Source organism: Biomphalaria glabrata, chromosome 3 (assembly GCF_947242115.1).
Source record: "Biomphalaria glabrata chromosome 3, xgBioGlab47.1, whole genome shotgun sequence".
NCBI classification, from domain to species: Eukaryota; Metazoa; Mollusca; class Gastropoda; family Planorbidae; genus Biomphalaria; species Biomphalaria glabrata.
This window is the reverse complement of record NC_074713.1, coordinates 6,142,127-6,153,562: the sequence shown is the minus strand read 5'-3', so window position 1 is coordinate 6,153,562 and position 11,436 is coordinate 6,142,127. Positions and strand designations below refer to the sequence as shown.

The following is an 11,436-nucleotide window of genomic DNA, read 5'->3' as shown; positions in this document are numbered from 1 at the left end:
AACACGGAATAGAACTCCACAATTACAGTCAGACGCTGAATATGCACGCTGAAAATACATATAATATGTTGGATGATAATCTGAAAAATTTCCGACGCCAAGTTTTTATTCAATTTATTAATTTCTCTACATATGTTCTTCCTCTTATATAATACAGACGATAAAAGAAGATGATTACGTCCACTGATTGTAAAAGCATTATGGGAAATGAAAAAAAAAAAAAATTCCCATGCCGGGAATCGAACCCGGGCCGCATGGGTGAAAGCCATAAATCCTAACCACTAGATTACATGGGATTACTTATTTTGTAGAGACCAATAAAAAACTACCCTGCATGAACAAACTGTTCACTTTTTACACTGGAGTTGTAACCATAGAGCTACGAAGGATCTAGATCAGTGCTTCTCAAACTTTTACTAGTGGTGCCCTCCAAAAAGAAAACAAAAAAATTCATTTGTGCCTTCATCTCCCTTTCGCTGCCTATTCGTGCGGTTTGCGCGCTGGTCTGTGGTTCGGATTTATCGATGGTCCCGGGTTCATACCCTGCCCGCTCCCATCCCCCGTCGTCCTGCGGAAGGTTTGGACTAGGAAGTAGATTATCTTCAACTCTGAAGGAACATCTGAAACATGTAAAACATTTTACAGACACTTTAGCGTGCTGGGGTCTGTACTGGGGGGCACTGCAAGCTCTCATAGTCGAATCCAGGAGGATGTTTTTTAGAATATGATGAAAAAGAAATAAAACGTACAGACTTCTAGCATGATTTTCCCCCCTTTTTTTTTCTCAACACTTACTTACAATATGTTTGAGATTCAAATAGTCCTAATGAATATTCATTAAAGTCCGTCTTGCTGCTAACTGATATTAAGAAATTCATACGCGTCCATGACACTTTTTTTTCTAAGAAGAACGCATGTTAAAAAAAAAGTTATAGTCAAAAGTAAAGGGACTGGTTACTACGTGTATTAAATTAAGTCCAATAACCAAAGAAAAATAAATTCAGCTTCTTTGACGTCTTATAAAAGCAGGAAAACTTTTCGAACTTGAAGGCAATGGCGTCCTAATATAATCACATCTATTTCTAATGGGAGCTGAAACAAAAAAAGTAATAATTGACATTAAACGTAAAATATCACTCTAATTACACTACATGTCACATTTTTAAATGTCATCTTGTATAAGACTTATCATATGGACAGTATGTACTGACAGTCCACGCTCAATACAATAAGTGATGTCTTTTTTATTTTCTTTTACATGTGACTCTCCATTTAACAAAACCAACTTGAATTTTACAGAAGAAAACTACAAACAGACAACTTGGTAAGATACGATTGAAGCGTAACAGTCAAACGTTGGATATGCACAGGTGAATCGAAATAATATTAATGATTGCAACATTAAATGAAGCATGTATTTTTCTTGAAATTGATCTTTATTTCTCCGTAAAATGTTTCATGCACATCAATCATGAAGAAAGAAAGTAAAACAATAATAGTAGAAGAAAAAACAAAAGTTCCCATGCCGGGAATCGAACCCGAGCCGCCTGGGTGAAAGCCAGAAATCCTAACCACTAGACCACATGGGAGTGATAAACTCCATTCAGTGTATGCATAATTACGATAGGCCTAATCTGCTAATCATGGCCAATGATATAAATCTATTGTCCTAGGCCAGAAGCTAACAGATCGTAATGCAGTATTTTATTTCACTCTAGATCTAGTTGTTTTTTGTTTTGTTTTGTATTTTTTTCCAAGAGCCTAAAAAAGGGAGAGAACCACTGCTTGGTAGACACTAATTTTTGTAAGCAGGAGGAGCGATTTAATCCGCCATTATCCAGCTTGGAGGCGTCCAAAAGTAGAATTGGCCCTATCCAGACTCCAGATGGTTATCAACTCCCTTAAAACTGATGCGTCATTTGTGACTTCCCACAAATGGATCCGTGACTTTGGTACTATTCAGAAAGCAACTAAGACTTCTTGAACGCGTTCGCCAAAGATGTCTCTGTTCCATCGTGAACATACATTGGCAAGAACGCATCACAAATAGCGATGGAATTGCGAATGGAGAAGTGACTGGCAATCTACGGCACGCGGGCCAAGTCCAACTCGGCCTAAGCTTAATCCGGCCTGCCACAGGTTATGTTTATAAATAATTAAAACGAGGTTACAAAGACAGTTTGTGTGGAAAATCTAGATCTAGTCTTTTTAAAATTGCTCTACATACCCACGCTTTCATACAGATGTAAAAACACATTTGATAATCACACTGCTCTAAGGATAATCTCTCACCTACACTCTGACAACTATCTACACCTAGAGGAAAATTATATTAAAAATTTAGATCTATTGAGAAATATAAATAAATAACAAAATGGAACTATAAAAAGTTGACACCAAAGCAATGTTTAAACCGGAATGAATTATTATTTTGTACTTTGGACTTAGGACATAATAATGTCAACTGTCAGATACATGGTTTGTAAGAATTGCAAAAAAAAAAAAAATCATTTTTGGTAAATTTAACCGCTGCGATTTAGGTCTTCACCTTCCAGTCCAGTCTGAGGGCTCTCAGCAGTGACGGACCACATACCACGCCGCCCCCGTTCCTGGACCCCTCTCGCTATAAGTGGCCGAGAGCAGCACTAACCATGGGGAGGTTACCTTATATTCCTAAACTGTGACCGCCACTATTCCGTGTAAGGACCGCCACTCCAGCTCAATGGTTTACTGACGACGGCCCTCTTTGTGGAACGGTGTGACGGATTTGTTGGACTAGGGTGCTGGCTATTTGTTGTTAATTTTGATTTTGATGCCCGGTCACTGTGGAGAGTCTTTGGAAACTGAGGCGCATATCTTGCAAGAGTGTCCACAGCTCCGAGAGCTGCGGGAAAGTTTGTCTGCAGAGTCACTTGACCTGAATTTGAGCTTAAAGGCACCACGCCTAACAGCACGGAGTTTCTATCCAAGGCTCTACGGGAGGACTAATCCTTCTAGCCTTGCTACGTAATGGGGCTCATCTCATGCTCTTTGTTCCATCCCCACCCCGGGTGAGATTTAAAAAAACAAACAAAAGCTCACCCAAGGAATCCTGCAGGGGCCTTGTTCGCTACCCGTACTTAGCCTATATATATCATCTCATGCTCTTTGTTCCATCCCCACCCCGGGTGAGATTTAAAAAAACAAACAAAAGCTCACCCAAGGAATCCTGCAGGGTCCTTGTTCGCTACCCGTACTTAGCCTATATATATCATCTCATGCTCTTTGTTCCATCCCCACCCCGGGTGAGATTTAAAAAAACAAACAAAAGCTCACCCAAGGAATCCTGCAGGGGCCTTGTTCGCTACCCGTACTCAGCCTATCTAGTTCCACTACTAGACGTTTTCTCGGAGGCGCCACTCTGAGGCGACGGGAGCTGGAATCCTCCGCGCGGTTTAGATCTTCGTTGTCCTGGGCGTCAGCTAAGAAATAATTGATTAAATTGAATTATTGTACATGGTCGTCCTCGGCTATTGTGAGAATGAGCGATTATAACAGACGACTGGAGAGGTGGTCAGGACCGATAAATTTATATAGTAGATTAATATTATCATTATAACGGGATTAAGATTTTTTTTAAATGTGGTTAATTCAGATTATAAATTCATTTACACTAACACACAAGACAAACAGGATTAACGCATCCACGTCCAGACCATATAATACTGTTGAGTAGTCACAGTTATTGAGAAGTTCTATATAGTTCATGATCAAATACACTGTTCATTGTAATATACTCGCTGGAGTTCATCAATTATAAAGTCATAGTCGCAGATATAGGAGCGTTAGCGAGTGGTCAAAACAAGATCAGTTTTTCCTGTTCTTTACAAAGAGCGAATTCTTCCTAATTAATGATTCTGTTAGAGCGTTTACTACCTGACAGATCAGCTTGAAATCCTTTTGTTCTGATGTTTTTATGTGATTACGATATGAACAAATTGAAAATTAAAGTAAAGTCCCAATCAAACTTCTCTTAAGTTCTTATAATTAAATATCAATTATATTTGTTATAAAATAGGTATTTAATAATACTTTAACGTGGAATAAAAATGTTTGCACTAATTGTCGCACATACTTCAGAATACTCTCGTTATTTTTTTCTGTTTTATACAAAATTTGCTGTTTATTCTGACAGAAAAAAAAACTTAGAAAAAAATATTCTTTCAATTACAGAATAAGAATGTAAACAAATTGTCAACCTGATGACATAAACAGTGTGCACACGTTTGAAGTTCAAAGTGCAAAGTGTTCAATTCTTCAGGACAACTAGGGCTTTAGAAACCTGGCAATTTTTCTCAAGATAAATTTTCACCAAGAGATTACTGCCATGAGGTAATAAAATGAGGTCTAGAATTCCGAGGATTTTCCTTCTGAAGTGCTGTGTTTTGTTCGGCCATCGGCCTCGTCTCTAGCCCGAGCGTCCTGAGCTCCGAGACACTTAAAAAAGAGAGATACGATATATAGGCACACATCTGCTGAAACCTCTCCCAAATAGAACCATTTGTTTTATCAGGACGGATCCGGCCTAGAGTTTCAAGACCCTCGGATCAATTCTTTTCGCAATTACAAATTATTTGATGACTACGTGCCAAGTTTCAAAACTTAGCGTTCATTTATCTCGCAGTTCTTAAACAGGATTACATTGACTCTGCTCATTTATTTCGTTCTCCACGACTCTGCAGCTCAGAATGCAGTTAAACTCCGGCGTTGCTCCTCATACTCCCTAGCTGCAGGAGTGTAGCGCCCTGATGGAAATGCCCTGAATTCATAATGGTGTGGTTCTCAGTGCCGACTGACACAATGCCTAAAATTGTGATAATCCGGCCTGTAGAGTCAAGGCATTTAGCGTATTCCGATAGTTCGGGCATTTAGCCGAGGCCTTCACTCTAGTTTATTGCGAGGGGGCCAACTTCATAGTATCCGCTCCTGGAGAGTCAAGTCCTTCATAAGCGTATTAAAAGGGCCCAAACTTCCGATAGTCCGAACCTGAAAGACTAAGACTAAGACTAAGACTGTTTTATTGATCCATATGGAAATTTGTTGTGATTACCAGGACTTGTTTCTCATATCAAGATAAACACAACAGAAACATACACATAAATAGAACAGACAAAGTCAAGGCCTTGCCTTAAGCGTAAGTTTCGATAGTCCGGGCATGCAGTCGAGGCCTTCACTCTGGCGTATTTTAAGAGAACCAAATTCCGATAGGCTTTTACTATATCGTATTGAAAGGACCCTAACTTCTGATAGTCTGGAGAGTCAGGAGCTTCCCTTTAGAGTATTGCAAGGGAACAACTTCCGATAGTCCAGGACTTATATAGCAAGGGCCCCAACTTCCGGGCATCTAAAGTCGAGGCCTTTTATCTGGTGCATTGAAAGAGCTAGTCCGTCATGTAGTTGGCGCCTACACTCTAGTTTATTACGAGTGACCAAACTTCCAATAGTCCGTGACTGGATAGTCAACGCCTTCACAATAGCATATGAAAAGGGCCCAAACTTCCAATAGTCCTGGCCTTTATAGCACTAGCGGATCCAGAACTTCGGAGTGGGGGGGGGGGCGATTTTTTTCCAAACGCATAGTAAACCCTAACCCTAAGCATAAACGCGCTCACAGTATATATATATATATATATATATATATATATATATATATATATATATATATATATATATATATATATATATACATATATATATATATATATATATATTAGAATGTTTAAAAAAAAGTAGTGTTTCTCAACCTTCGGCGAAAAAAAGCAGACAAAAAAAGTTATGTTGAGGTCTTTCTCTTGACAGCTAGGAGATCTGGTGGAGCGCTGTAAGCTCCCCCAGTGGGGATCGGGGCGAAGTCCCGACGCCAAAATAGTTTTTTTTTTTTTTTTTGCTTCCTTCACTGCAGAACCGCATTCTCCTGACATCCATAGCTCATTATTTATCCTATTCGAAAAAGGATCTTTTGAATAATGTTTTACTTGAAAAAGTCTAATATGAATTTATAGGCCCTTAATGCATTGCAAATACAGCCGATTTGTTCCTTGAAAAATAAGATACCTCACATTATTTCGATTAAGGCTTTGAGGATCGCAGTCGAAAAAAAATTATTTGAAAAAAAAAAAACAGCCATGTTGAGGCCTTCCCTAGATAGCCAGGGGGTCTGGGGTCTGAGGTCTTTTTATTGATACCTAGGGTGTCTGGGGGAGCGCTGTTAGCTCCCCCAGTGGGGATCGGGGCGAAGCCCCGACTCCAAAATCGTTTTCTTGCATTCTACACTGCAGAAACGCATTTTCCTGACATCTACAGCTCATTATTCATCCTATTAAAATAGGACCTATTGAATAATGTTTTACTTGAAAAATATTCGAATATGATTTTACAGGCTCTTACTACATCGCAAATACATCCGATTTGTTCTTGAAAAGATAAGATACTTCACAGATTTAGATTAAGACTTTGAGTAACGCCGCCGAAAAAAACATCTATTCGAAAAATAATATTGTTTTAAAAAAAGCTCATTTGTAAGTGATACATTTTGTTCAATAGACATGTTTGTTACAGAAGGAGGAGAAATTAAGTGAAAAAATTAAATTTTAGAAAGGGGGGATCGGCCGAGTGGGGAGGGGGCGATCGCCCCTACCGCCCACCCCCTGGATCCGCCAGTGCTTTATAGTTAAGGACATCACTCTATTATTTAGCAAGGGCCCTAACTTCCAGGCCTGTAGAGTCAAGGCCTTTTATCTGGCCCATTCATCATCATCATCAAACTCCATTTGAGTGAGGGCTTGAGAGGCTCAAATCCTCTTGCAAAAGCCCTGGACAGAAACCCTGCTGTCTTGCGTAGTGCATACATTTCACCATACAGGTCGAGAATTTTGGGTTTCCCAGACCTGTCTAGACGGAGATCAGCAAGTCTGTGGCAGTCAAACAGAATATGAGGCACGGTTTCCTCTTCTTCCCCGCAGCGGGAGCACCGTGAATCAAAATTTGGCCATAGCCGTGAGAAATATGAGTTAACAGGACAGTGGCCTGTCCTGCACTGTGCTATAATAGCTTGCTCAGGCCTGGACAGCCTCCACCACGGGTAAGTGCGGTCAGGGCAACTCATGCGCTCCCAGACTCCACGGGCTTTTTGGGACTTGTCCCAGCACTCAAACCACTTTTCCATTTCTGTTTTTTTTTATTATTATAGCCAGAGCATGTTGAAAACTTACAGCCTGTCCAGTGAGTGGAATTTACCCTCCCTTTTGGGCCAAGGAGTCTACAATAGTGTTGCCAGTCATATCCGGCGCATTGGAAGGGTCCAACTTTCTGAAGAGTCCAGGCCTTCACACTAGCGTATTAAAAGGTTCCCAACTTCCGGTGGTCATTGCCTGTAATGACGATGCCTTCACTCTATAGTATAGCTGGGATATGGACTTGTCTTTTGAGTTAGTATTTTTAAAAAAATAATTAAACATCGACTGAATGTAGTTCTAACAAATTGGCAAGTCCGGAACGTGTTATATAATATTATACTTCAAAAGCGCAAGTCCAAGACATTATAGCGTTCACTGCTGAAAGACTCTATCTCATGGTACAATGCATTTGTTCAAGGTTTAGAGTTTGAACATACGAGAAAGACATTTTTCTTTTTTCATCTTTATGTTCCTATCAAAATGAAACTTGGGTATGTGTTGAGGGTATGTGTTGAGGGTATGTGTTGAGGGTATGTGTTGAGGGTATGTGTTGAGGGTATGTGTTGAGGGTATGTGTTGAGGGTATGTGTTGAGGGTATGTGTTGAGGGTATGTGTTGAGGGTATGTGTTGAGGGTATGTGTTGAGGGTATGTGTTGAGGGTATGTGTTGAGGGTATGTGTTGAGGGTATGTGTTGAGGGTATGTGTTGAGGGTATGTGTTGAGGGTATGTGTTGAGGGATGTGTTGGGGGTAGAAATTGACCGTTGAGGGTAGAGGCACAAAAAAAAAACGATTTTGGGTGAGAGAGCGTTACGACGATAAATATATATTCCCAGCATCTTTACTGACCTCAGACAACGCCGCCTGCGCTGGCTTGGACATGTTCGCCGGACAATCGCATCCAGAAAATCATTCTCTATGGGCAACTCGCGTCTGGTCTGGCCACCTCCGTTACGCGGATGTAATAAAAAAAATGAATTGATACTGACCATTAGGACTGACCATTAGGACCGCATTAGATGGAGAGAGACGGTGACCAAGAAAGCTATGGACAGTGAAAAAACACGGGCCTCAGCGTTGGAAGAAAAGCGTGCCATACGAAAAATGACCAGCTCCTCTACCACCAAAGCGAAAGCCACCTTAACCTGCGATTGCTGCGATATATGTGGACGGGAGTGTCTCTCCAAAATAGGGCTCCACAGTCACATGAAAAAAGTGTTCGAGATGAACCATAGTCGCTCTACGACTGAAGGATGCCAACATATATATATATATATATATATATATATATATATATATATATATATATATTTGTTAATTAAGCTTTTTTAAAAATTTAAAATTATTTCAAATTACCTCACTATAAACCACACCTAAAATTATGTTACATTAAAGAATTTGGTATATCTATATATAAATAATATAACAAACATTAGTACCATAATCTCAGTAAAATCAAGCAAGCATTACGAGTGTAAGTACAGTAAGATCAAACAAACAGCAGTGTAATTACAGTAAAATCAAGCAAGCATTTAGAGTGTAAATACAGTAAAATCAAGCAAACAGCAGTGTAATTACAGTAAGATCAAGCAAGCATTACGAGTGTCAATAAGCTTTACACTTAAAAATTGTCTGAAGGCCACCTCCGCGTGACATCGATCATTAAATGCAAATCAAAGCACTTCCTGTTAAGGTAGTTTGTGAAAGAGGAAGTACAAGCATGCAGACGACAGGAAATTATTGAAGCAGACTTGAAATGGGAAATGGGATTTCGAGGAAAGGAAAGGGGTCATTGAAAGGGTTAAGAACTGACACGTCATCAATCAGAACTTTGAGACGTCTGCAATCAAAACTAGGGGAAGTTAACCGTTTCATTGGTTATATTTCAAGTATGTTTTTTTAATCCTTTGCCAAGAGAGATAGTGAAATGAATGGACCGCTAGGGCAGGATAAATAAAAAAAATTTTTTTTGGAAGGGGGGGGGGAGGCCAGCGAGTTTACTTATGTCCACCGAGTACCATGAAACTGGACAGACCTATATATGGAGTAGAGATTGTAAGTCCATCTTACCCTCCTTTTCCCAACTGGTCCAGACAAGTGATAGGATAATAGCGCATTGAGAAAGCTAAAATGGGATGGATGGCTGGTCGTGCGGTTTGCGCGTTGGACTGTTGTTCGAATTTATCGACGGTCGAGGGTTCAAACCCTGCCCGCTCCCATCCCCCGTCGTCCTGCGGGAGGTTTGGACTAGGAAATAAACTATTTTCAACTCAGAAGGAACATCCGAAACATGTAACACATTTTACAAAAGCGTGAAATTGCGCTAAACAAAATATTGGACCTAATTTACCAAAAACAACCGGTCACGTGATAATATTGATAAAACAACGAAAAAAAAAACTGTCACCTGATTAGATCGTAATTTGTATAGAAGAGATAGGGAAACACGTGGCTCAATGTTGTTTGTTTACGATTGGTGCATGAGGTCCATTGCTAAAAATATTTCAAATCGCACAGATTTATTATCTTTTGTCTAGATCTATTACAAATTCGATTTCACGACCGATCCAAACTCATTTATACAGTAACACTGAATATAAACTTTGTTGTTTTGTGTTTTAAGTATTTTTTATATTTTTCTTGCTATCTTCTATAAATAACAAGAGATCCTTCATAAGAGAAGATAATTTAGTCCTTATGATGCTATCTATTGGTACGAATCTTATGGTGCGTTTTCTTAAATGGAACCTTATGGTGCTATATATTGGTATGAACCTTATGGTGCTATCTATTGGTATGAACCTTATGGTGCTATCTATTGGTATGAACCTTAGGGTGCTATCTTTGAACGATTCGCATGCTGCACTATTTTGCAATGAATCTCATGGTGCAATTTTTTGAATAAAAATGTTGGTATAATCTCTTTGAATCAAGGAATCTACAAATCTCTTTATTGGATATAAATCCAGAGAGTTCGGAATATATGTGGGAAGCATGGTCGGGAGGCTAAGTGCGCTTGAACTTGGCTTGGCTACCTATGAAGGGGGCTCGAGGTTCGACACGGAAAACCAACTCCTAGACACCCCCTCCCCACCCCACTGGTCCACAAATGAGATTGGACCAAAGCGCTCTGAGCATTCTAAAAGCATGAAAGTAGCGCTATATAAAAAGCTATAATAATAATAATATTCGTACACACGTGGATAGTATTATAAAACTAAGAACGGCAGAATCCCCCAACACTTTTTGCACTTTGTTAATAAATCATTTCTCATTCTGAGACTTTCGCGGTGGTCTGTCAAAAAGTAGAATGGAAAAGATTTAAAAGAAACAATTATGAAACATTTCTTTGCTTATCAAAAACTCTCCTTGTAATATTGTTTTTTTTTTCTGTTAAATGTGTCTTTCAATTACTCTATTTTTAGTCACACGTGAACAGCTCGCCACGTGACTAAAAGCTTTGTTGGCTGTCAAAAGATCTGGCGGAAATTATGGACTGCTCATGACGTCGCTGGTTGCGCCTGCGCGAGGAAGTCGCCGGAAGCGGCAGATCGATCGGTAGCATAAGTAATGAGTCGCATTGCGCCGGAGATAAAACACCCGGGACTGCCACCGACAGATATTGATTTTTTAAAAGTTTTTTTTTTTCTTTACTAACTTGTTTTCTAGTCTTCGCTCTAAGCTTTCTATATTTTTTGAAAATGACAGTTACTAGAAAATTTATGCTGGTCCTGGCAGTGAAACAAACTAGCATGATCATCTGGTGTTCATCTTGGTAACTTCTGCATGCCTATACACTATCGAATCTAAAATGGACAAGTAAACTTGTTAATTGTAAAATGAATACTTAAATAAATTAGTACAGAAATAATCAGAAGATAGAGAGTCGGACAGACAGATAGATAGATAGATAGATAGATAGATAGATAGATAGATAGATGGATGGATGGATGGATGGATGGATAGATAGATAGATAGATAGATAGATAGATGGATGGATGGATGGATGGTTGGATGGATGGATAGATAGATAGATAGATAGATAGATAGATAGATAGATAGATAGATAGATAGATAGATAGATAGATAGATAGATAGATAGATAGATGGATGGATGGATGGATGGATGGATAGATAGATAGATAAGAAAGAATGATTGGAGATGGGCTAAAACAGACACTGTTTTGCTGTTAAACATCTACCAACTCGCTTCAACGTGGAC

General features: G+C 39.4%; 2 non-coding genes across 2 annotated transcripts; both read right to left on the bottom strand.

The window, feature by feature from the left end:
• Nucleotides 1-224: 224 nt before the first annotated feature.
• On the bottom strand, nucleotides 225-296 carry Trnae-uuc (transfer RNA glutamic acid (anticodon UUC)). The gene has a single exon. It is a non-coding gene; the product is annotated as a tRNA-Glu (tRNA).
• A 1,221-nt stretch (nucleotides 297-1,517) lies between these two features.
• Trnae-uuc (transfer RNA glutamic acid (anticodon UUC)) lies at nucleotides 1,518-1,589 on the bottom strand. Its single transcript has one exon. It is a non-coding gene; the product is annotated as a tRNA-Glu (tRNA).
• Nucleotides 1,590-11,436: the final 9,847 nt, after the last annotated feature.